The 27,375-nt window shown below is 40.1% G+C and overlaps 1 long non-coding RNA gene across 2 annotated transcripts in view; it reads left to right on the top strand.

Moving 5' to 3' along the window:
- LOC106491911 (uncharacterized) overlaps nt 1-27,375 on the top strand; it is a 61,489-nt gene that overhangs the window by 8,048 nt on the left and 26,066 nt on the right. Inside the window, exons 4-6 of one of the 2 annotated variants that reach the window (XR_001293827.1) lie at nt 27-106; nt 576-640; nt 24,872-24,896. This is a non-coding gene — a long non-coding RNA (uncharacterized lncRNA). Of the gene's footprint in view, nt 1-26; nt 107-575; nt 641-24,871; nt 24,897-27,375 lie in introns of those variants that run through there. The other variant, XR_010884260.1, reaches the window with a different exon arrangement.

The raw sequence follows: 27,375 nt of genomic DNA, 5'->3' as shown, positions 1-27,375 counted from the left end.
TTTAAAAGGATTTGTATCTTTTACAGCACACAATTCTTCTGTTCAGAACCTAATCTGAGAAGCTGAAGAAGATGCTCAGCATATATGCAGCACCTAGGACAATTCAGTAAGAGAGCACTCTATAGATTACCTAGCCTATGCATATGCTACATATGTTCCAGGATATTCTTGGGAACCACCATACTGCTGCCTTTTTCTATGGGCCACAGACATAGCCCAGAGCTAAAGATGATCTGGGGCTGGAAAGGGACTGCCAAGGGAAAGGCTGGTTTGCCGAAAGAGCTCTCCCTGAGGGCCTTTGCGAGTGGGGAGAGCCAGGGTGCCTTTGCTAGAGCTCAGCAGAGGGTGGGGGTTAGGGCTGAGAGACAGAGAAAGCCCAGACTGACAGCTGGAGTGAGCCTGGAAGGGGGCTGCCAAAGGAAAGGGGGGACTGCCAAAATCATTCTCCTCCGAGGAATTTTTCATTTGTGGAAGGGCTGAGGTGGCTTGTCTAAAGCTGGGGGTTGTCTGAAGCCAAAGGCTGACACATCACATATGGTTGCTCTCCCACATCATTCCCTTTTTTCATTTCCCAGCCCAGGCAGCCCATTACCTTGTGTCTGGGTTAGAACGTCAGCAATTCCTGCTTGAGTGGAGACAGGTAGGAGATAATTCCTCTGACGTAGCTTTCTCACTGTTTCCTCAAGACTCATGGGGGTTACTTTAGAAGGAGTATGATCTTTGTCACTGTGTGGTTTTGCAGTTGTTGTTGGTTTTATTTTTTTAACTTTATTCTTAAGGAATTATGGCTTAAAGGAGCATAGGGTTTGACTGGATCTCTGTCTCTTTTTCTTTCCCAGTTACTAACTTTTGAGCCCAGAGCAGATTTCAGCCAAATGTGACAGAGGGCTGAAGTTCTCCAAGATAATTAAGTAACAAATGTCATGAAAACAGACAAGTGGGTAGAGGAGACAGATGCTGTAAGTGCCCTTACTGTGGGAAAAGCTGCAGAGTTGTATCTCACATCATTAGACACTAGAACAGCCACATGGGAAAAGAGCCCCTGTAAATGCCCCAGACACTGAGTTAGCTTCATCTGGATTTGTGTTCCGTGCATGCCAGAGCCAACCACTTATACAACAAAACTCCACAGAAAGCAAGCTTAATACATTCTGTGCGCAAGTCGTTATTTGCTTTCTGATTGGTGTCCCCTCAAAGTGTTCTCTGGATTAACTATTTATGTTTTTAAGAAAAATACCTGGGAACAGGTAAGCATATGATTTAAATATAGAAAACATCAGCTTTCTTATTCTCCTCACAGTCACTTTACCTGCAATAAGGAAAATCTGCACTTCGGAGATGTAGAAAAATGGGCACAGCTAAGAATACATTGAGCTGTACCAACAAAGCCATACCTGTCAGGAGAATTGAATCAACAGTGTGGCCAGGACTAGGTATGTTTGTAGTGCACAGGACTCAAGAGAAAAGAGCAGAGCCCTGCTCAGAAATTAGAAGAATTGGCTCATAACACGGTATAGCGATGCCTTAGCCACAATGGAGATGCAACAGTTCCCCCAGCTAAAATGAGCGAAGTTAGCAGGATCAAGAGCTCAGTACAAGTAAACCATGTTGTTAAATATATGGATGTTGTGGCATACACTAAGTGGGAAGTACATAGGGACAAATAAGGCGAGCAAGTCCACGCTGTCTCGGCGAGCAGGTACTACAGCCAAACATTCCAGCTGTGTGTGGCCCGCATCCAGGACACAGCTGGGGAGCAGTGCCAGTTGTTTCCAATCAGTTTTAGGAATACAATAAATTCCAGCTCCTAAAAATTTACCTGAAAAATTAGAAAATGCCAGGAAGATCATTCTCAAACCCATTTCTGCGGTGTCTGAGCCGATCATCGTCACCCTAGCTTTCTGCTATGCCGAAAAATCATAAAGCAGTTTTGTGAAATTTTAGTCACAGTTAAAAAGAGTGGAGATTAGAAAATAGGCACCTCTTGACTTTGGAGCCCATAACTTGGGGAGTAGCTCAGATCTGTGGCTCAGCCCAAAGGGAAGGAGTAAATTCAAAATTCCTTTTGTAGTCCAGCGCTATTCAAAGACACACTTTAAAATAAGAGCCTCATCTGGTTAGCCTATATAGAATTTATTACTAAACAGATGCTCAGCTATCTTTATAGTATCAACCACTTCAATATGCTGTGCCATTTCCAATATTTCTGCTACTATCAATAGAGGAAGAAAGAGAATAGTCTTTTTCTTTAAGTCTCTAACACAGCACAGGTTTTGTGCTCCACTGGGTGATTTCAGGTTACATGCCATCTGTGACATGACATAGACACTGACTATGGGTAAAGCACCATAGTATTTTAGCATGTGTTCAGTACCAACAAGCCAGCATAAGTGAGTGAAGAAAACAGAAGCCTAATCATTACTCCATGTTCCTGGTGCATAAAGAGAGATACTGTCCACCCACACAGTGTATGATCAATGCCAAATCTTTTGCTAACTTAGGGCTTTAGTTCAGTTTCTCTGATTTACACTTGTGCATTCTTCCCTGCTCCCACCTTCCTGGGGACTTAATGAACTGGTTGGAAGCTATTCTGCCATAAGGCACAAAAAAATACATAGGTGATGTAAAGCTGAGTTGTAGCTGCTGAGGAAAGTACTCTGATTTAGAGAGGTTAAGAACAAAACCTCTTAGTATCTTTGGGGGTTTCATGAGATAAAATAGTAGCTTAGGTTTGACAAGATTTCACCTGACTGTACCCTGTGACTGTGTTGCCACAGTTGCTGTCTGAACAATATGCTGACTTTGAATAGGTTTTAATGAAGTGAATCTGAATAGAGATTTTTTTAAAAAGGAGCATAGCCCTCAATTTCCTGGGTTTCTTTTGTTTTTGGCTGGGTTTTTGACCCTTACAGTTGGGGACTGTGGGCTGCCACACAGTGAAATCGCATCTATTTATACAAGATGAAAAACTAACCCTGCCTGTAAATGCAGGGAAAAGAATTCTCTTTGAATGGAGCTAGGTGTTGTCAATATCAGTGTACACTTCATCCTCAGCCCAAGAAAGAGCACCCATCAATGCGTGATGTGCAGAAAACACACACAGTTGCACAGAGTTGCCCACCTGGGAGCTCTTTACGCCTGTTCCCCTGACCTGCCGCTGGCAGGATTTTAAAAGCTGCTACATCTTCATCTACTCTCATGTGGGCACTCCCAAATCTTCTGAGAAGGGAGTGGGTCTCTCTGTTTTGAATGAGCACTGAAATACTGCAGTGGCAGCACCATTTCATTGAGAAGGTGGCAATATGAAATGCTCAGGAAATTCAAGAACATTTGTCTACTGTTCTTGTTAAAAATACATCACTTAAAATATTGTGTTGAGCTGTAATCAAGAATGGACACGCCTCAGCCATGGGCAGACCTTAAAGAAGCTGCTGAGGAAGATAGTTCCCCCAGTGCAGACAAATTTACTAAGAAAATGCCTTTCTCTTTACAAAAGAAGAAATGCAAGACACTGCAGGGGAGGAAATTTCCATGAAGATCATGAAACGTATATGACAATAAGATAATGAATTACTGCATACATGGGAATTATTCAGCTCAAGGGTCAAATCCCCTAGTAATATGAATAAAGGAATGTCATAGAGGAAGTCTGTGTAAAATGGTGCAAGTGTGTGAACTAATGCATTGAAAATTGTCAGAATGCCATGCTTGCCTTCCTCTCTGGCAGTTCTTACAATTCTGATTACATTATCACAGAATCACAGAGTGGTTGAGGTTGGAAGGGACCTCTGGAGATCATCTAGTCCAACCCCCCTGATCAAGCAGGGTCACCTAGAGCACATTGCACAGGATTGCATCCAGGCGCGTTTTGAATATCTCCAGAGAAGGAGACTCCACAACCTCTCTGGGCAACCTGTTCCAGTGCTCTGTCACCCTCACAGTGAAGAAGTTTTTTCTCATGTTCAAATGGAACTGTCTGTGTTTCAGTTTGTGCCCGTTGCCTCGCGTCTTGTCGCTGGGCACCACTGAGAAGAGTCTGGCCCCATCCTCTTGACACCCTCCCTTAAGATATTTATATATTTTTTTATATTTTATATGTTTCTATATATAAAAATATATATAATTATATATTTATATAGCTATAAATATATATTTTTATATATAGTATTATTTTTATATATTTATATACATTGCTAAGATCCCCTCTCAGTCTTCTCTTCTCCAGGCTGAACAGGCCCAGCTTTCTCAGCCTTTCCTCATGAGAGAGACGCTCCAGTCCCTTAATCATCTTCATAGCCCTCCACTGGACTCTCTCCAGTAGTGCCATGTCTCTCTTGTACTGGGGAGCCCAGAACTGGACGCAGTACTCCAGATGGGGCCTCACCAGGGCTGAGTAGAGGGGGAGAATCACCTCCCTCGACCTGCTGGCAACACTCTTCCTGATGCACCCCAGGATACCATTGGCCTTCTTGGCCACAAGGGCACATTGCTGCCTCATGCTTAACTTGGTGTCCACCAGCACTCCCAGGTCCTTCTCTGCAGAGCTGCTTTCCAGCAGGTCAACCCCCAACCTGTACTGGTGCCTGGGGTTATTCCTCCCCAGGTGCAGGACCTTGCACTTGCCTTGGTTGAACTTCATGAGGTTCCTCTCCGCCCACCTCTCCAGCCTGTCCAGGTCTCTCTGAATGGCAGCACAGCCCTCTGGTGTATCGGCCACTCCTCCCAGTTTTGTATCATCAGCAAACTTGCTGAGGGTGCACTCTGTCCCTTCACCCAGGTCATTGATGAAGAAGTTGAACAAGACTGGACCCAGTACTGACCCCTGGGGGACACCGCTAGCTACAGGCCTCCGACTAGACTCTGTGCCACTGATCACAACCCTCTGAGCACTGCCATTCAGCCAGTTCTCAGTCCACCTCACTGTCCGCTCATCTAAACCACACTTCCTGAGCTTGTCTATGAGGATGTTATGGGAGACAGTGTCAAAAGCCTTGCTGAAGTCAAGGTAGACAACATCCACTGCTCTCCCCTCATCTACCCAGCCAGTCATTCCATCAGAAAAGGCTATCAGATTGGTTAAGCATGATTTCCCCTTGGTGAAGCCATGCTGACTACTCCTGATCACTTTCTTGTCCTCCACATGCTTGGAGATGGTCTCCAGGATGAGCTGCTCCATCACCTTTCCAGGGATGGAGGTGAGGCTGACTGGCCTGTAGTTCCCTGCATCCTCCTTCTTGTCCTTTTTGAAGACTGGAGTGACGTTGACTTTCTTCCAGTCTTCAGGCACCTCTCCTGTTCTCCATGACCTTTCCAAGATGATAGAGAGTGGCTTAGCAATGACATCCGCCAGCTCCCTCAGCACTCGTGGGTGCATCCCATCAGGTCCCATGGATTTGTGGGTGTCAGGTTTGCCTAAATGATCTCTAACCTGATCCTCCTCAACCAAGGGAAAGTCTTCCTTTCTCCAGACTTCCTCTCTTGCCTCCAGGGTCTGGGGTTCCTGAGGGCTGGCCTTAGCAGTTAAGACTGAATCAGAAAAGGTATTCAGTAACTCCGCCTTCGCTGTATCCTTTGTCACCAGGGCACCCACCCCATTCAGCACCCCTTCATCCACCCTTAGGCAGAGCTTGATACGTTCCAATTGCTCTCTCACATAAAGAGCAACTCCATCACCTCATCTTCCTGGCCTGTCTTTCCTAAAAAGCACATAGCCATCCATGACAGCATTCCAGTCATGTGAGGTATCCCACCATGTCTATGTGATTGCAATGAGATCATGGCCCTGCGACTGCACACAGATCTCTAATTCTTCCTGTTTATTCCCCATGCTGCGTGCGTTGGTGTACAGGCATTTCAGGGAGGTAATCGAGTATATATAAATTATATTAGAATTGTAATCAGATTATAAATCAGATTATAAATCAGATCATCATAGATTCCCCAGAAAACTCAGAATGAGTTGAGAACTTGTGTTTTAATGAGAACTTGTGTTATAAATGAGAGAGATTCTAAGTCAGACTAATCTTTTGGTATAACAACCATTGAATTAGTAGTGTTTAAACAAATGCAAATAGCTTATAAAAGAACCAGTTATAAGAAATACATTTCCACATTTGTCCAATTTTGAGATATATATTTGGTAAATCTGTCTATGGAAAAAAGATAAAGATGGTCTTTTTACACTGGAAGTTATAATCAGTAAAGAAAATCATGAATTAAAACAGTTTTACCTGAGGTTTACGACTGGTGTGCTAGAGGACTAAAGAACCTAATCCATTTGCTTATGAATATACAACAGCGATAAAGATTATCAGCAAGGGCAAAGGGGTGGGATTCTCAATCTGAAATAGGTATTATTTATAGCATGGCTGCCTCGCTGTTCTTCCGTCGGAGTGTGTGTGTGTGTGTGTGTGTGTGTGTGTGTGTGTGTGAACACGCGCATGTATTTGGTTAGCCTTAGAAACTGCACTGAGATTTTATATGTGACAGTAGCATAGTCTCATACTAAGTAAATAGTGTCAGCCATGCAGGATTTTTATTTCTTTTTTTTTTTCCTCCTTTTTTCCTCCTTAGTTTCCCATAGGGGAGAATTTGTTAATCCCTCTATGGCTCCTACTAATTAGGGTCATATTTCTCTGTACACATTTGGGGCCTTTGCTGATACCAGGGTGAGTTTTGCCAGTGAAGATTGGATTAGAACTTAATGTATATATTATTGACCTATAGAGATAAAACAAGAAAAATAATATAAAATCTTGCAATAAAGTCATATTTAATTTTTGTAAGGAATGCAATGCAGTTATCTAAAAAAATTCCTAAATTAAAAAAGCCTGCTAAAATACTGGTTAAGTAATATGCATGATTATTTCATACACTCTAACAGAGAGAGATCATGAGGTCACACTGCAAATTAGGAGTTTTTGAGGCTACAAGGTTGAGTTTATGATAAAGTGACAATACAATTTGCTATTAATTGCATTTAATAGCTACTCAGAAAGTCTGCTCCACTTCAGGGCCTGATCCTCCTGTGCACTGCAACATATGGAATCTTTTGTATGCAAACCAAGTAGGTGCACATTGTGACAGAAGCAGGAAAATTATAACTCCACAGTTGCTTAGCATCTGTGCAAAAAAGACACTAATGACTATACATTGCACAAGATTGTAGAGAATTGTTTTGATGAAATAAATATTAAAATTTAAATCTCTTGTAAATATTGTCAAAAGCATCCTTTTAAAACTGTCAGCGTTGTTATATTCAATTAACTGTAGTTTGCAAGGTTCTTGACACAGTTTTGCTTAAAACTATATTAATATTATGTATTTTGCCTTTTCAGATATGTTATGCTTTTGACTGTTATGAATTCATTAGCATGATGTAACTTATATTCAGGGTGCACAAATTATCTCTGGCCTCAGCAGAGCTGAATGGAAACAGCACTGTGCAGCTCTCAAGGCCATGCTGGAGAGTAATATTTTTCCATAACTAAGATTCAAATTCAAGTAGGAGACAGAGCTTCTCTCCACAAGGAGCTGTATATGAACAAGAGTTATTGCCTAGTCATATTTCCTTTTTCAGGATATTGTGTTTCTTGTCATTAAACATTAAACTCAGACCTAACCTGAGGTCTGATCTGCAGACATTCATTGCAGCAGAGCTGCCTCCAGGAGTGGAGAAAATGTGATGGTGAAGGTGGTGTGTAGAGATGCTGAATTTGAAATAAATAGTGAATATAAAGGAGCAAATTTACAAACCATTGCTTTCTGTAATTAATACTATTCCAAGACTCATTTTACTCCATACTGAAGTGGCATTACTTAGAAAATCATAAAGACAGGATGCTCCGTCCTTCGCTTTTGGACCTCTCTGTGCCATTGGGACAGTGCAAGGACAAGTGGGCCTTGAGGGCAGCTGAGAGTTGCTTCAGCGTAAGGAAATGCCACCAGAGGGTGGTATAAAGCCGAGCTAGCTAATTTTGTGCTTCTCATCTCTGCCCCTAGGTAAGGCATACCTGCCAAGGGAACCCAAAAGCCCAGAGGCCTGTGCCTGGGGCAGAGAGAGGTCAGCAGTGCTAAGCAGGGCCCTGACGGACCCTTGGCTTCTCCATCAGCTAGCTACACAAGTCGTAGCCAAGTATTTTAAGACTACTCCAAATTATGCCAGAGTCTATTCTGGCCTGTGGCCAGACAAGAGCTGCAGTAGTGGGAAAATGCCTCACAGTGACATTTCTTTCATGTGCCCTCAGCTGCTCCAGGCAAAAACTTGGCGCAGATGCTGAAGGAGTCCTTTGAAGGTGGCCACTGCAAAAAAGCTGGACTGCTCTGGGACTGTGACTTCATAAAAAAACAGTAGCATGTATATAACTCGGAGCAGCTAAGGCAAGATTCATCACAGAGATTAGTTCTTCTTCTTCTGCACTATTTTAATTCCATGAATAGAAAATTGTTTTTCACCTTCTATGGTCATCTTTGCACTGAATACAAGGTGTAAAACGCTAGCACTTCCATAAGGGTGGAGAATTCTGATTTGATAGCATTTTGTACCAGCTGACCTCAGAGCGAATGACCCCAAAGGGGGGCAAGAAAGAAGAAAATCAAGTCTTGATGACAGAGAGAAACTCTCTCTTTCTTAAACTAAAACTTGAGAGACACTATAAATTTTGCAGTGCTTCAGGTAGGGGAAAGTTTTCTCCTGACATGAGAAGAGAGTAGCGCTACCAAAAGTCTATTTAGGTCCTATCCTTGGAGCTTGAGATATAATTGCCTTGTATTAGCGTTCACAACTAGAAAAAATGCTTTTGATCATAATCTCCATCATGGTTTATCCAAACTGTCTTTTTGTTTGTTTGTTTTGCTTAAAGGAAAGATTGATAATGTTGGGGGCAGAACAGTTGGGATGGTGGGTACATCACATAATGCATAGTTTCAATTACTGAAGGAAGTTTAGCTTGCACTGCCCAGGCCAGTACACTTCATTTTTTAAAGGCAAACAGTCTCCAGGGCTGACCCCTTTCACTAGCGTTAAAGAACACAGTCTCCTTCAGTACTGCCTACTTCCTTCACTTTTCATTGTCTGTGAAGATGCCCATTACCACTCAGTACAGCATATTAAGACTAGGGGAAGGGGACACAAGGAAATATTCAGAACAGGAGTAGAAGAGCGGAAAGAGGAAGGAAGTATTATTAAAATAACATTTACCCTGGCTTTCCTGAATCAAGGAAGGGGATCTAACAGAGAGTGCAAATGTATGCTGCAGTCTGAACCCAAGTAATCATTATGGCTTGATACATGAAATGGCTGCTCACGACAGATGGACTTGCTAAGTCTCTAACATGCTTTGAGAAATAGACTCTGTGAAATATATCCATTGCTGATTTTTTTCCAGCTTGAAAGGACTGAGCAGACTTAAATGTAAAGGACTAGTTAATAAAACATATTTTTTTTCAGAGGAGTAAAATGAAAAAAAGGAGGATCTTGGGCTGAATTCTTCATATTCTGGGGTTGTGGTAATAAGTTTATTCACTATGATGATCTACTTCTCTTACTGCTTCATGGAGCATGAGTGCAGACCATTCTCTCAGTTTTTTTGGTCTTGCTCACTGACCAGCATGAAGTGGATGGTGAATCTATGCCAATCATTAAGTACCTTTAAGGTGGAGGATTCAAGATCATAGTATTAGTCTAAGCCATATTTAAGAGCAGAGAGTTCTTTTTAGAGTCTTCTTAAACCTCTAAGTCATGCTAGCAAGGAACTGATAAAAGCCATTGGTGACAGGCGTGTAAGGTGAGACTTTTGGAAGGAAAAACAGGCAAGGAGGTTGCTGATCTTCTGACCCAAAAAACTGCTGCAAAACATGTTGAGTGGATGTGAGAGAAGAAAACTAGCAGGAGATGTGCCTTTTGTGCTCTTTTGGTTATGCTTCTGGCAGTGAGCCATGAAGTCGTCATTCAGCCCTTGTCTACAGTAGTACGTAAACCACATGTAAGGCAGCTCCATACAGCTGAAGGGAGTACTGTTAGATTGCGGTCTTGAATTCGTAGCCTGCCGTCAGGACAGCCAAACATGCATTGCTGAGGTGCGAATTATGAAAGTTAGTTTCCAAATGGCCAAGGGGCAATAGACATTAATATAAACTAAACATGGGCCTGTGCCAAGTAACCCCAACTCTCAGAGTGTTTGAATTGCAAACATTTGATTGGGATCCAAGCTTTGCAGCTGGCCTTATCTCTGCAGTGGCCAAGTCAAAACCCCAGGGTTCACGGCCACCTGGCACATTATGCGTTCAAGGATGCAGCGTCTGATTACCTGCTCCTTTGCCCCCTCCAGCAAAGTCTTTTTTGATCAGCAATTCCTCGTACTTCTTTTCTTACTCAGGTGTTTCTTGTCTGGCTTTGTTTTTTTTTCTGTCTCTTATTTATACTGGAAGTTCTCTGAATCAGGGACATTCTTTAAATCTGCTGTGAAAACTCTGGGTAGAATTACTCAATGTTTTGAAAATCAGCAAACGGAACTATGTAGTTTGAACATGAACTTTGTACCTTCCATGAAAAGGTAACAAAGGGCGCTAGACTGTTGTGTTTGTGAAAGAGACATGGGTAAGCAGTGCATTTAATAAACACACTCAATTCAAATCAGAAGACTTTTTGATGTTTTAAAGAACGTACCAGGACTGGTTAGCAGTAGGTGCCTACAGAATCCAAGCCAGAAATCTCCAACTGTTATTAGGGTCAAAGACCGGACTTTGTAACCACCTATGTTTATTCTTTCCATCTCAAATCCCACTAAGTTTCAAATGGAGATAGGCAATCTTATTGAATGTAGTTGCATGCCCCAGGATGCAATATTGTGAGGATCGCTTGGATTTGCCAAAACATACTCTTGAGCCCCTCGTTTCACCTCTATCAACAATAGTGACAAAAGGAATTGTGTGAGCTCCCTTCTCCCAGTGAACTCTCCTTCTGCCCCAGATGCTGGTAGAGAGGGGTTGACTCTTGAGGTTCTTTCAGGATATCAGTAATTAGAAGAACAACAAATGTGTCCCCAAAAGCATACCTTTAGGGAAAAATATTTACAATCCCTGTTTCTAGCAAATGCCTTTAACCTAAATCAGCAACTTGGAAACAATGTGCATTTACAGGTAAGAAAACTACCTAGGAACTTAGCCCTCAAATCCTTATGTACATAGCTAGCCACATGGATTTTAGTGGGGCTCTATCTATCATGAGAAGAGATAGCCGCTAATAGTTTTGACAAATCACACAACTGGAAACTAGAGTTTACAGGCAGAAAGAAAGCACTTTGCCCTTCATTATCCCTTAAAGCCCGACCATCATTGTGATACTACAATTACTGGGATTTTTCCTGTCTTCTGTAAAAGAAATAGATGTGATGTCAATATCAAAGAATGCTGATTTTTGCTGAATTATGAGAGGTTAATTGGCATGTTAATTATCAATTAATTAATATATGCACATACAGACAGGAGAAGTGAAGATTTTATTGGTATGTAATTTGTCTATTAGCTACACTTCAAATTCATCAAATCCAGTGTTTCTGAAGCAGTAAGACTATTGATCTACATTATGGATTTTGCTTGGATAATTGTGATCTGTATTTAATATCCTCATCTTAAAACAGAACAAGTGGATGATGAGCTTGCATCTGGAGTTGTCTTATGTCCTCTTCTGACTTAGAGGCTGAAAAACACAAGAAATTTTATGATCATTTCATCTCTGGTTATAACTATCTCTTTTTTTAGTGGAACAGGTTTCCTGAGCCTACATTTCTGGCTATCGTAATTATATTGTTGAGTCATGGTCACACGAGGAAAAACTTTGTAATCTCCAGATTGATAATGTATCTCCAGGGATCTTATCTGAACTTCTAGAAAATCAAAGGTTAATAACATTGTCTGAGATGAACAGGTGAAATCTTCAGTTTCTGACATTTTGAAAAATAGCTCCGTTTGCTGATATTTAAACGCAGTGCTGTGGTCAGTCTTCATGAAGTTGTATCTGATTAGCATATATATTTTTCCTTTGTTGTTCACTATCCACATCAAAATGGATACCATACCAGCCCAAGCTCTCTATACAGACATCCCTGTTTCCATAAATCTGTGGAGCTGCTCAGGCGCCTGCCTTATTTTAGATGACAAATTTTATTAGTCACCAAAAATTTTTGAAGCAGATGCTGGGACAACTGCTGTATGTCTAGGCCATACTGGTGTCCAGACCTACAGAAATAGCCGTGAAACTAGACCCAGCTCTGCTCTCTGTCCAGGCTCTACAGGCACCAAGTGCCTGCTAACATCATCCAAACACACTTCCTTGAAGTGTGGGGGTAGTTGGGAAAGCTACTCCCCATCATTACAACCCAGCTTTTTGCCTCCATTAAGATAGGAGTGCAGAATATGTCTGGCAAGTTCCTTGCTAGCATGACTTAGAGGTTTAAGAAGGCTCAGCTGTTCTGGGCTGATCACTAATGTGCTTGTGTTTTCTGTTTGGTTTGGGGGGGGCTGGAGTGGGTGGGAAGGATTCTACTTCTTTTTCAGTTCATGTCTGAAAGGTCTGCCACTACGTTGTCTCCACCCTAATTGTTGCAACCACACCGGTTTCATTACCTATTTTCATTGCTGACTGTTTTTTTAGTTAATTCCTTTTTGCAGGAGCAAGATTCAGAGATGATGGGTTTCACAAGTGCTGTCCCAGCACACATGAACCATGGCATTCTCACTGAGACTATGGGGCAACCTGTCATTTGTGTGTGGGATAGGAAGCAGATAAATTACAGTGCAAATCTACTGTAATGCAGTTTGCAGCCAGAAACAGACAGATCCAGGTTTTGCAGTATCACCTACTGCAACCCCAGGAAAGGTTGGAAGGTCAGACTGAGCTATTCCACTCTCATCTATTTGTGAAGGCCATGAAATTCTTTGTAGGCATTTTAACAAATAATGCTTCAGAAATATATTTTCCCCTAACATCCTGCTCCTTTTTACTTCCCAAGTATAAAAGCCAACAACAACCCAGCATGCATGTTTTATGTCAAATAAAAAGAACTGGTAAGAATACATGTTTCACCCTTCCAGAGGGGTCATTATAACAGAAGTGAGGTTAAAAATAATGTTAACGTGATCTGCAAAAAAATTGACTCTTTATTTTTCTGCATCTTTTAAAACATTCTGAAATGTCTCTGCATGAACCCTTGTCTTGTTCTCCTTCTTTTCCCTTTTCCCCCATCTCAGAAGAGGAAAGATTTTGGTATCTCTGGCTATAACTAAATGAGGGGACCCTGAATGCTTTCCCAGTTCCATGCTACAATGAAGTCAAGGTGCACATCTCCCCTCCTCACTTTCTGCTTTTCCCTCTGGCATGATGGTTACCATGGGAAGGAAACCAGGCGCCCAACTGTGAGGGTTGCAGGGATGTTGCCGGATGCGCCTCTCTCCTGCCCCAGTCTCCGTTAGCCTATATTAATGCAGATATTCAGTGAATCACAGAGAATTTGCAGGAAATTTGAAATGACATTACTTGCACTCTACTCTTAAAGGGTAGGATATTGAATATTTAAAGACGTCTTTTTACTCAAGTGTTAACAGCTATTCAAGATTATCTTTGTCAAATGTGTGGGAGGACACATCCTGAAATACTTGTAAATGCATCCACCTTCACCTGCTAGTGTTAGTGTCCTCCATGGACTGAGCTGTAGGCAGTTCATGTTATGCTGCTGTCAAAGGGAGCTGCCTGCAGAACAGCCTTCTTTTAGGAGGATGCTCAACATCATCTTGAAAAAAAAGCTTTCTTCAGGTATCTCAGACTGACAGCCAGGACCACAATCCTACCCATTCAGGCACTTCTATAAGCACTTTGCCAAGGTCTTTTAGCATCTTATCTCTATATGCCTGTTCCTAAGCATCTGGAAAACTTAGAATGAAGAATTCCCCACTCTGAATTTTCAACCTATGGTACAAATCAGCTTATCAGCAGAGTTGTGTCTGGATTTGCAACACAGTCTTATTCTTGCTGATGTACTGGTACCTGCTGGCCCTGAAGGTAAGCTGAGACACTCCAGTGGTTTAATAACAATCTCCTGGACAGCATAGGAAAGTCAGAGCTCAGGACACTTGAGCATCTGTAATTTTAATGGACATAGTAATTAATGCAATTAACGATGATAGTTATTAAAATTTATTAACATACTTATGAACTCTTCATAGATCTGTGAGTAGGTGTGCTCTGGTATTTATAGTATCTTCTTCCTTTGCCCCTTTGCCCTCCCAGATTTTCTCAATCCTCTTCTGCCTTTTCCACCCCTTGTAGCTCCTGTCTTTTCCCTTCTCCTCTTCTCTATTCCTTCCTGTCTGTTATCCCAAACTTCCCTCTTGCCCCGACTCTTCCCCAGCTCCAGGGAATTGTTGGCCTCAAACTCCGCAAGCTTCGTCCCCAACTGGCACAAGGCACGTCACAATTCTGGGAACTGTGTAACCAGCAGGGATTCACTACACATGCAGCACACTTACCTTGCCCCCAGGAATGGGTATGGAATTGCTTTAAAAAAACTTAAATTCTGTTCTTAATATATGACCTGAAGATCTTTTAGTATTACAGTCTTCAGTCTGACCAGAAAAAGAGAAACAAAACAAACTGTCATGTCAATGGGAGAATCTCTGTCTGAATACTGCATCTGGTATTTGTACTTTGAGAAAATATTTACATCTGTACAGAGATACTGTTAAATCCAAATAATCACAATTCACCTTTACTTACTGTTACTTGAGTAGGAACAGCAGCACAAGTGACAAGGCAGAAGAGTTGGGTTTTCTTCGTTAGACTCATATTTATATCAGCTCCACTCTGGGATATTTTTGATTGGGCACCTTTTTTCCCTGTAGAATATTGATCTTTTCCTATGGAATGTGGACTAGATGTTTCCTATATAGCCTAAATATAAGTCAAATATTTAGATTCTGACAATAGCCACAGGGGAAAAAAGTGGTCACATGAGTACCAGCAAGGCAATAACAGGGTGTTCAATACATCATACTCCATATCACCATCTACTGTGCAAAATCCTGCTCTTCCCAGTGCTGGCTTTTGCCGAGGATGTTGCCACAGCTGCAGCTGAGTCCCACAGTCATCGAAAAGGACAGGGAGGAAATAGGACGCATAACAGTAGTGCCTGGCTTCAGCAACAATGGAAACTTGCCATGCATTCTGTGTATCATTTTTATAGCCCTGATCATGACATATGATAGGAGCGAGAAAATAGTCTCTTATTATCACTCTGCAGACAGTCTCTCCTTTAGTATGTGCCCCGGGCATGATCCTGCCTTTTTCACTGGCACAGATATGGAAGAAACTATTTGCTCTCTCTCTAACCTGTTTACAGGAATTTATTCTGAACAGTATCTCCCAGAATTTCCCCTGGAGTGGGGCAACCCCATGCTGTTCCCAGTTAATGTTATTCATAGCATTTTCCAGTGAGAAATGCTGCTGTGTTGAACCCAAAAGATTTCTGTAACCAGACAGTTGCCAAATGCAGCCCAGGATTTCATTTCGTATTTTGACTTTTGGGGCAGCCCACTCCTGAGCTGGGGACCTTGGGAGTCCAAGGTCATCAGCTGGGGATGAGCTAGCTCTTCCTACCTCTCTGCTTGGCACGAGGAGCAGAAGAGCCCAGGAAGCCTTGGCCATAATGGTAGGCCACAAACCTTGGAGTTTCAAACACCTCTTCAGCAAAACTGACTCTTCTTGTGTCAATGAAACTGGGGAGAATGGTAATTTCATTGAGCAGTTGTAGGTTCTGGGGAGCATACTTAATCTGGGAAGCATTATATGTTTTAGGTTCTGAAACAAAAAGTTCCTGGGATTTCTGGTTCATAGGATATTGTGAAACCTTTTAGGTTTTGGTTCAATTTTGATTAAAGTGAAATTTGGAAAAAATTATGTTTTTCACACACCAAAAAGTCCGCTTTACTACCAGTTCTCCTTCTGCTGCAAGCTAGGGCTAATTAGGCAAGTTCTGGGCCCAACAGGCAAGGAGATGGCCAAGTAAAACAAATAGCTCTGCAACTAATCCCTCTTACATCAGTGAAATTTGAAGAAAGTTCACAGAATTGTTGGTGTTATTGCAACTAGAATTTGAATGCAGGATGGTAAATAAATGTCATTGGCTTGTCAAAGAGATGCAATACTTTTATCCTAGCAGTGTATTTGTCCTCTGGACTGTAGAAAATCCATGGAAGGAAGAATGGTAAATATAAAAACACTTGAAAAATATAATGGAAAAGTAAGGCAAATAACAGAAGCTGTTGTATAGTTATAGCCACGTATTTAAATTTCCATTTACCGAACCTAGTCATGAAATGCTAGGATAAACTTTGAAGGGATGTTTAGGAGCACATCATGGGAACCTCACTATCTCTCAGGTTCATTCCTCTCAGAGAAGGGTACTGTTGCAGTGTCCTCTTCGTGCAATGTCCCCTTTGTGTTACAAATACACTTCAGTATTGCGATTGCAGGAGCCACCAGCAAGGCTGATGCTATAAGATGTGCAGAATGCAATGCTGCAGCCTAAACAGCTCGAATTTTGCCCCTGAAGAGCAGGAGCTGTAAAGTTTCTGAGCCCTAGAAAGTTGTGGTACTTTGTCCAGGGCTTCCATTCTGTATGTTTTTAGCTAAACAGATTCTCTAGTTTCTTCTTGTACAAGGAAAACAGGCCTACCTAGCCATGAAAAAGGAAACCAGTTACCCCTCTGCCAGAGGACAGAACTGGCAAGCACTCTCCTTCTGCTGGATGAATATGAAATGCAATGAAAGTGCAGGACATTTGTGGGGTGCAGAGCTGAAGAAGGGTGTACGTATTGCTCTTTTTTTGCAGGCAGGTATCTCACTGAGTTTCAAAATACTCTGTAACACATCATTACCAACTGGTGGGATAGTCAGGGCCAAAACATATGAACGTGGTGTGAATATCCCCTTGTAAGCCTCATGGGGCACCTTACCAGGCTTCCCTCCATCCTTCTGTGCATACAAGTTAACTCTCTCTTCCTCTAAACATACGTATCCTTGCACACTCACATACATGAGTTAGGTGCAGGCCATTTGGCTGAATGTAGTGATCAGTAATGCCATTTCAAGCCAAATAAAAACAAAGAGTTTGCCTTGAGTGAAGACTGTAGATATAAATAAAAGATACCTGATCTTCTAGCAAGTGCATTTAAAAAAATTCCTTTTATAGGGAAAATGGAACCCCAAAGGAGGGAAAACCACAATACTTTATGCATAGGTAATTAAAAAGAAACAGTAAATAGAGAAAAGGGAATATGGGAGCTAGTGTCGTTCTCTGCATATGGTATTTTAATAAAATGTCAGGTTTTTTTTACTTTGTGGAATGTGGATCAGCAGGTCAGTTGCACAAGGTGTTTGCGGCTCTCATTTTTCTGTTGTTAGTACCTTTGGATTGGACAAATTCCTGTGAAAACCAGCTTTACAAAGAGAGCACAATGTCAGGTGAGGTTGCCAGTGACACTCTGTAGACTGACTAGTCGCCCATAATGGTAAACAACCTCTCCCTTAAAATTGGTGTCTTAAATTGCTATATAAATTCATCAGTTTCTAAAGATAGATGTGACAGAGTGACAATTATCAGGCTGGGCAGGCCAATTACTCAGTTATATAAGAAACTTGGCCTTCTGTGCAATGTCAAAATTTGACTGGAATATGTTTGGCCAAAAATCAACAGCAAACTGAGACTGTGATCGTTTCAGACCTCCCCATGATTTTCTCTAGTATGTGGCAGTCTAATCAGGGCAGTCTGTGAGAAGACGACTGAGGTTGTTTTAAAAAGAGGACTGAGCGAAGAGAAAGGAGAAAAGTATCAAAACTTTTAGTCCGAAATGACTGTTTTAAATGAAACTCCTTGTGTGAATATTGATCTTTCCTGGTAAAGAAGACAGGAAAAGGCTGTGAAAACATGTCCTGCCTATCTCACTCCATATGACTGATGTGATTAGAGTTAACTCTGGTTGCACATGTGCTGGGGGGAGCAACCAGGCCTAAGAGCATCTCCCAACTGATCCTCAATGAGCCGACGCCATGATGAGGCTTTCGGGTAACAAGCACAAAGATCTGAACTCCAACCAAGGGAGCTAAATCTTTATAATGAGATCAACATGAACAATGCTGCTCAGAGTTCACCACTGCTTCACACGAAAAATTTGTCACATTGGCTTCTCAGTGCAGTAAGTAATTTAGCACACAGCCTAAAGTCTCCATTAGTTTAAAAAACACTTTTTGCTCTGAATGCACTGCTCTTTACTACAGAGGACAAATTCCAGGGAAATAAGGAGAGAAATGCTACAGAAATAGTTAAAGACGTGCTTGAAGTTTTTCCTCTGTAAACCTGACGGCATTTTGCGTAAAGTCAGTTCCCTGTTTTCCTTATAGATTTCATACTTTTTGTCTCTGATTTATGTGTCTTTGTTGCACCTCCAGAGAAAAACATTTTTAAATGCAACCCCCCAAAAGTCTTAAAGCTCCCAAAATGGCCTGGGGGAGTTAGAATGTAATTTTCTATGATTTAAAGCTCACTTTTTAAAATAGGTTAGCTAGTAGTTCTATATCTTTAAAAAATAAGATAAGAAAATATTTCTTAACAGCAGTCCTTTCACACTTCATTCCAAGATCATGAAAATGCGCTTATTCCATTAGGGTCTTAATAATGAACAGCACATTTACCTTTAAACTGCAACTACGGAGAAATCCTCAAACTGCCTCAAGTGCAGAAGGCACAAAGCTCTTCAAAATCATAAAGTAAAATCCCTCTTCAAATAAAATTACAGCATAATGACCTTGGTCAGACTTCAGCTGAAGTTCTGCATATATTGGGAACCAAACCCTGGGTACACAAGGAGTGAACTTTTATCTTGCAAATGGTCCGTAAAAGGCCTGTTCCTCGCTTAAGTCTCACCAAAAGCGTCTGGCATGTAAGGTGGACAACCTTTGTGACTCAGCCTCGTGCCTTGCTTATGCATGGATGTGAATTTTATCCTGAAGGAGAGGAGAAAAAAGTGATTCAGAGGAGCTTCTCTAGACTTAAATAGCAGTTTTAAATTTTCAGAAATCAGAGTGCAGATGGTTAAATCTGCAGGTGTCTAGGTGAAAGCCAGTGATTGGTGAATCTCAGAAGATTTGGGACCAGATTCACCCATATGGTTTGAGTCATTCTGACAGTACAAAACAGCTGTAAAACTGTTTTCTTGTCCAGAAAAAGTTGGGTTTATGTTTGCTTTGCATCGCCAAGCATCTGATGAATCTAGTGCTGTGACTCAAGAAGCATCTGATAACCCAGATGCTTATCTGCATTTCTCAACTAAATAACTGTGATAGGAATCTTGTGGTGATAGCCCTTTGTAAGGTTTTCAGTCATTTTTGGTATTGAGTAAATTGGTTAGAAAATGTTTGAATACTCATCCTCTCCTTACCAGAGCATGTTACTATGGACCCCACTTATTAAAAGGAAGACCTTCTTCTGGGAAACACACAGTCTAGGTAGAAAAATGATGAAGGACAGTTAACAATCAGTCTAGATAGACAAAACAAGACAAACAGTGTGGGAAGAAAGTTTAAAAGGAAAGAGTGACTGCGCACTTGTATTTGGCTCATTTTCATACCTTAGTAGGGCTGCGGGGGGGTGTTTGTTTTTTATCTGTGTTTCTTTGACGGACTCAATGGGAGGACTGGAGCTTAGAGGTTTTATGAGACAAAAGTATTTTGAGAAGAGACTTTAAAGAACGGGGTGGAGGCATCATGGATTGGGTCAGGAAGGGAATTTCAGGCTGGGAGGTCTCCACTGAAGAAGACACCAGAGAAAGAGCTGGAGAAGCAGATGTGCGCAGCTCGAGCCAAGTAAAGGAGACCAGAATGAAAGGATGAGAGCAGACCTCTTCAGCAGACTTTTGATGCCTGTACTTTCACTCCCACTTCAAGCCTGAAATATATGAAAGTAGAGAGAGGGAGGTGGTGGAGAAAGGATTGCAGTGATGGAAACTAACTCAACCTTCTCAATGGTCAAAATGGATGTATTTAATGTTCTGAGTTGAGAGTTCAGATTAGAAATTTTGTCTGTTTCCGCTTCCTAGTGCTGGCAGGTAGCAGGATTTTCTAGTTCTCTTTATAGATCCATTTGCAAGTCTGCTATGTGTCTATGTTTGTTTGGGACCACTTGCACATTTGGATTCCCTGAATATCATGCAGAGACCCTGGAGACTGAGTTTGAAAGAGGTGCTTTACTGTTTGTGTTCTCTCTTTCCCCTCACACACATACTCTTTCACTCTTTTTTCTCTCCTGTCTCTGAAGGAAACATTTCCAAATGTGCACTTTCTCGGTCTTCTCTGAATGTTCTTTAGATTAAAGGTCAAAAATACAATTCTCATCACTGTGTGGGTACCAAAGAGAATAGTAAAAATGGAACAATGTCAGTTCTGTCGACTACATTATAAACAACCAAAAGCTACAGCTTTAGGACTGATCTTAAAAGTCATGCAAATGTGTAAAGCCTCGCAGCCCTAGGACACAATTTAACACTTTGGGACATACTACATACTTTTATAAAAACCCTTAAAAGTTGGCAGGGGATAAATCACCTTTTCCAATTATTTTGAAATGATGCAAGCTAGGCTTATTACAACTTTTGATCACAAGTACTTACTGAATTGTATAGTCTCCATGTACTCCTCTCAAGGTCACACTCAGATCTAGGCCTTTATGGCTTTTGGTCCACTGCTGGTCTGAGGGCTCTCTGCCCTTCCATTGGCAGGAGTGAGACAGGAAACTGATTGCTTTGGGTCTGCTAAGACTTTTCACCCATTTTAAGTCACTTTGCATCAGTGAAATGGCAATGCAAAAGGGGAAAATTAGTGTTTGAATGGTTTTGAATTCAGATATGCCTATTTATTCTATTCCTTACAACCACAGGATTGTTATAAAATTTGGTCAAGTTAAACTAAAGCACTAGCTATTAAATGGAACATGGAAAGTAAAAAAATGACACAGCACAGAAGAAAAGCCCATGTGATAAAAATCAAGTGCAGAATATTTTTCAGATGTTGCTATTGACATTATAAGCAGTGTTATGTGCTCTGCCAATATGGTGTACGTAGCTATTGGCCTTGGGGGGACAAAAATGAACCATTTAGTTTAAGCAAAGTGGTAGAGAAAGACATGCTAGCAATAAAAGGAAAACTTCTGCGTCCTTTTAAAAATCAGCAGTGCATTTGCCTACATAAAGAGTAATGTATTCTCCAGTCACTGAAAGTTAGTAGAAAATCAACATTCTCTGACTGATAGGGATACTTGTGAAAGGGTATTTCAGTGTTTAAGAGAGTACTTGTCACTTGCATAATTTTAATAGAATTAGCAGACAGTTTGATGGGATTACTTCTTCTCACGATAATCCATCTTTTCTGTAATACTGGGGATTTTTGATGATAATGTGGCTACTGGCTTATACAGAGTTTTAAACCTTATTTTTAAAAGTCATTGTGTCATTGAACGTTGTTATTATGAGATATGGATACTTGCCAAAACCCAGAGTTGTGCAGTCCCAAATCAGGAGAAATCTGTATTCATTCTCTCCATTTTGAAACTACCTCTCATTAATTATAATTAATGATTATTATTTCTTCTTTTATTGTTAAATGTGGATTCAAGCAAGAGAAAGTATAGAAGAAAAGAGTGGAAGTGCCCTGAAATGTTTATAAAATAAAGATTACACTAGAAGTACAGATTAAAGGATGGGCAAGAAGAAAGCAGGTTAACTTTACAGTAAAGAAAAATTAGGATAATAGGATAGTGGATATTGGGAACAACTTGTATGTGGCAGTGCAGTAAAATGCTTGACCAAGCTGGTTGTTCTGGTGGTGGTGTAATTGCCTTACCAGGAGTTTTGTAAGGAAGGACTTGAGAAGACAATTGGTAGGGATGGCCAAATACAGAGAGTACTAGAGTCTAGAGAGTCTAGATTGTTTTTAGGATCTTTTTGAGGCTTAAATTTCTAAGACTCTATACAGCCAGAAGGTGGGAAATGGCTGCTTTGCTAATAATGGAAAGAGATCACCACAGCGGGAAATTAGATCCAATGCAATGTCTCTTACAGTGTATCTCCTGCTGCTGATTTAGAGTTTGTGTCTGGAGTAGAAAGGGGAAGGCAAAGACCTGCCTCTGCCTCCCTCTTTCCCAACTGCTGTTTGGCCTATGGGAGTTTTTGTGAGTTGGTGCAGAGCAGCCTCCAGGGTTACACTTACTCTGTTCCAAAATGTCTTCTCTGATTTACCATGACTTCCCAGAAATAGTTTTGATGACACATCTGAAATTTCAAATTCAAATAAATTAATTCAGATAAAAATTCTGGCATTGGTAAAAATCAGATTTATTATGGAAGGTTGCATTCATTCATAACTGATTTCTGCATGAGCTTGTGTGTTTGTACACACATAAATGAGACTGTTCCTACACCTGGGGGCAATATAAGTAGTATAAATAAGTATAAGTAAGAATAGTGTACTATATGACCCTCAGGTGTAGGAACAATCTCAATTATTGCAGTACTATTCTTGAAGAGTGAAGCCACAAGTAAGTAAAATAATGTCCCTCATCACAGAGATGGAATATGTCTTGCACTTATTAGATATCCCTTAGTATGGTCTGTTTTTCTGTTGTTGCAGTCCAAATGTGTAAAGGAAAAAGAAAAAAAAAGAAGTATAAACTGGATGCTGAAGACTGTGACAGGTGAAATTCTGTTGGAAGTGTAGTGAAAAATGAAGACAGCAAGGACATTGAAGGATTCCAAGTTTTGCTATCTCACTTGGACTAATGCACATTTCAGCTGCATGTAGTGTGTAGCATATAAATGAGATGTATTTGCAATAGAGCAAAGTGTAAGTAAAGCAGGAAGACTATTCCAAAAGAGGAAATGTGGGACAGGCTAATCTGTGCAGTTTTCTCACTCCACTGTTTCTAAAAGAAGGAATTGATACAATCGGAAATCAACTTTGGTGAGCCGAAACACAGATTACCCATGAGAGCTGCTGGAAATCAGGGAGTTTTGGGGTTTATATCACATTGACATTTTTATACAAGACTTTTTTCTGGATGCTCTGGAGTGTAATAATACTCCTGCTTCCATAGGAGAAACAGCACTGGCAGAGCCAGGGGGCCCAGGCATCCCCCTCAAGTACAGAGGGTGAATTCCAGGTGCCATTAAAATAAGGGAAAGCTCCCTTTAGTCTTTCTTGCAGCGCGGTTCTGCTCAGAAGCCCATGTTCAAGGTGCTGGCAGCCTCTGGGCAGAGTGGTAGGAAAAATCTTGAAATCAACCAAAACAAGAATGAAAAAGAGAGAAGGATGAATAAACTGGTGAGTGAGCCCATGTAAACATAATGCAGTACAGAGTAGGAGCAAGTGATTAAGTGAATGGGAATGGAATAGGGGTGGTTTGGCTAGTTCATGCAGATATCACAGAAAATATGAAAAATGCTTATGCTTTATAGGTCTTTGCAGTTATCATTCTTTCTGAATGTGTACAGACCTCCAGTAGGCAATTTTATGCATTGCACATCGGAAAAAGGGAGCTGAAATGAAAATTAAGCAGCTGCAGAAATTCACACCAATACTCTTCCTAAGAACATCAGCTGTTTGGCATCATGACCCCGTAGACAGGAGGAGAGCTTCTGAGTGGAATATCTGCTGAAGATGAAGGCCACTTGTTGAAAATCTGGTGTTTCAAATTGGGAAGAAATTACATCATTTATATGTGATAGCTTTGGTTTTCTGTTTGATCATATGTGCTCAAGTGAAAGAAAGGGCATGTGAATGAGGGTCAGCATGTTCTCTCTTCTGCTTGCCAGTTAATAGAATTTCATTTATTTGCATTTCTGTTTTCTATTAATTTGGGGAAAAATTTTAAACCATATTTTTAATAGGTTAGAGTTTTTGATGAGTTTGGTTCACGACATAATATTTTTATTGCTTTGTTGGAGCACAGGCTTGACTGTTCTGTAGCCCATGGTGTGAAAGAAGAGTCTGCAGGGTTAATTTGTAGCTTTTAAGATTCTATTTTTTTCCTTCAGCTACTTTGAAACTTCATTTTATGTCTGAATGACTTGTTTTTTAAATGGATTCACTCTCATCCAGTAGCTATGTGTTGTGAATGTAACAATGAACATCAATGAATGCTGTAACTCAACAGCTGATTAATTAAGGTTTTGAAGCAAAACATTGCTGTTTATGTTTGTTCCTATAACTTTTAAAATACTATCTTATTTGAATTTGCGTTTGTTTGAGCTTTATTTGATGCTGAAAAGATCCAGATATTTAACTGTTAATTAAAGATACCTAGTTGCTGCTTATTTTACTAGCTATTAGGTCGTAGATAACTGCAGCTGAACAATTCTTTTCTAATTTACAGTGTTTGGTACATGAGTAATTATTCCAATATACATGCAGAAGAGAATAGATGTATATAGGAACAATCTTTTCTGTGGCTAAATTTTTGTGTGGTAAATGTATCCTCATGTTAAGGACTTGATAGAATACATAAGGCACGGAAGACATATTACTTGATCTTGGGTGGTCCAGTGGCTCATTTCTACAGCTCAAAGTCCCTCGCCATTTACTGAAGATACAATATAGTATTATTCCATGACTATTTGCATTCCTTTTTTGCAGCAACTTCAAATGCATACATTAGGCATTTCTCTTGTCTTTTTTGATCTCCTTGAAGACAATTTTACCATGGTGTCAAAATATAATACAGTCCACTCATTCATTAGACACAGATCTCGCTTACAGAAGTCTTATTTATTGCAGTGAGAAAGAGAGCATATTCCTGAAGAACACAGATGGAAGAAAAAGAAAAAAAAAAAAACCATGACTAGCAAACTTTAAAAAATAAACCATTGGCTCCTTTATCTTGCCAAAGCCTTTGTGCACCTGGGGAAATGATGAAGAAGGTAATGTAGAACAGAAAATCTGAGAAATCCTGCAAAATTGCATTTTATTGTTTTAGAGCTTTTTTTGACCAGGCAAATTCTGCAGTCCTTTCGAGCTCAATTATAAATCAGAAGGATGAGGCTAAGGAGAGAGAGATTTTAAATCCTCATTGGAAATGGAAGTTATAGAAGAATTGGATGTGGAGTGAAGATATTAAGTCTTTTTTGTCATTAATATAGCCAGGGAAAATGCTGCATGTAATTCTTAAATGAAATCTTAGGTCAGCCGTATATTACATAAAGCACAAAAAAAAAAAAAAAAAAAATCTGATTTGTAAAATCACTCTGAATCTTCATGGGGGAAAAATCAGTTATTCAAAACAAAATTAAAAGAAATGAAGAGACTGTGGACCTCACTCCAGTGATGCCAATTTGCTTCCATTTATAAAGAGTTTCCTTTGAGGATCTCAAAGCACTGTAGCTATGAATCAAACTTCGCAATTACTATGCAAAATATTTGAGATTACCTTTATTTCTAGAACAATCAGAAGTATTTTTAGTCAGAAAATGCTGATTTGTTAAAATCAGAGTACTGGATTACTCTGTGGGGCTTTGGAAAGATTTGTTTTGATAAGGTTGAGTGCTTTGGGCTTGATAAGGTTGAAGTGCATGTTTTGAATTTTGCTGCTGTCAGACCATATTATATTCCCATATAGGAATGATAGAAGTCCAGCTGAGGATCAAAGAAAATTGTCTGAACCCTAGTGAAAGTAGACACTCCATTCTTATCAGTTTATTTTGATATTTTAGTAATGAACATTCTCAGAAGTTTAGTTTTGCAGGAACTTCAAAATATTAACTTTTCATTATGGTTTAAGACAAAAAGGAAGTGCAATTTGTTGTAACTTCCTCAGAGCTGAAAAACTTGATATTTTAACAACGGTAACTTTGATATCAAATTTTCAGATGGTTTAACTGAGCTTCAGCCCTGGTTCTGCAAGCACTATCACATATGTTCAAATTTAGACTCAGAAGTATCCCATCTGCAATGGAAAAAATGATCATCTGAGTTATATATATGTGTTTGCAGGACTAGGGTTTTACAGAAATTTTAAAAACCTGCCCATCTCAAACAAAATTAGTGTCTTCTGGCATGATGTTGCAATTGCTTATAAACCATACATCCAATGTGTCAGCCATTACCTGCAAGCTTAGACACACAGAAACCTGAACACATACAGCATGGATAAAGCAGATAAAGTGGATATACATGCACTAACAGCATTAAAACTATTTAAGGTATGTTGAAAGAAAGATTTAAAATATTCAGGGAAATATTTAATATATATAGTTACTGAAAACTGGCCATTATGGATAATAATTCATTTAATACCAACCAATGCCAAACTGTAAAAATCTATATTTTAAAATCTCATTAAAATTAAACCAACTGAAAATATTTTTAGAGGGTACACATAATTTCCAAACTACCTTGGAATATAGCAAACACTTGTTTATATATACTTAGCTTAAAGCAGCAGGATAAACTCCTTTACTTCAGAGAGAGCCCCCGTATACCTAAAATTAAACATATGCTTATTTCAGAGCTGGGTTGAGGCCTAGGGACAGAGTGGGCAGTATCTAAAGGGCACCCATAATAGTAAAGGTGGCTTCATATTAAATGGGAAACAACTCAGATCAGACATTAGAGAATGTATTAAAAAAGATGTTAGTGAAGCAGGTGTGAGGGTAAAAGGGGAAGGAAAAGCAGGCATGGGAATAAGAGAGAGGAAACCATGATCACAATTTACTTGGACTTTAAGGCAGCTTTATAGACAATACAAAGTCAAAAAAAAAGTTAATCTACAAGGTCAGCAAGTATGGAGAAAAGGATAAGATATCTGAATGGATACAAAACTGGCTTAAACACTGAAGACAGAGGGTAATTGCAAACTTCAGAAAGAGAAATGCAACTAATGGACCTCTACAAGGATAATCATTAAGGATGAAGATGTTCAGTTTTTATGCCAGTGACCTAGAAGAAGTAATGCAACTTGCTGGCAGAGAAGGAGCTAGAGTGAAACACCAGTAATCAAGTGAAAACGAGCGTTTGGATTGACTTAGACTAGAAGTGATACAGTTTAGAGGAGAGCTGAGACTATTGATGACAGAAATGAAATACGTGCATCAAGCAGATGTGCAATAGAAATCATTAATAAAGAGACAGATCTCAGTGAAGCAAACTAGAATAGAAATGTTGTTTATTAGATTCTTAAGTTAAACATCTGAGAAAATTACCATAAATTTAAGTTAAAATAATATTTGCCTGAAGGCAAATTTTACCGAATGCTCAAACAAAACTTTAAATGAGTGTTACAACTA

This window comes from Apteryx mantelli, chromosome 5 (assembly GCF_036417845.1).
Source record: "Apteryx mantelli isolate bAptMan1 chromosome 5, bAptMan1.hap1, whole genome shotgun sequence".
NCBI lineage: Eukaryota > Metazoa > Chordata > Aves > Apterygiformes > Apterygidae > Apteryx > Apteryx mantelli.
Note: the sequence above shows the minus strand (reverse complement) of the source record. Positions and strands in the feature narration are given on the sequence as shown.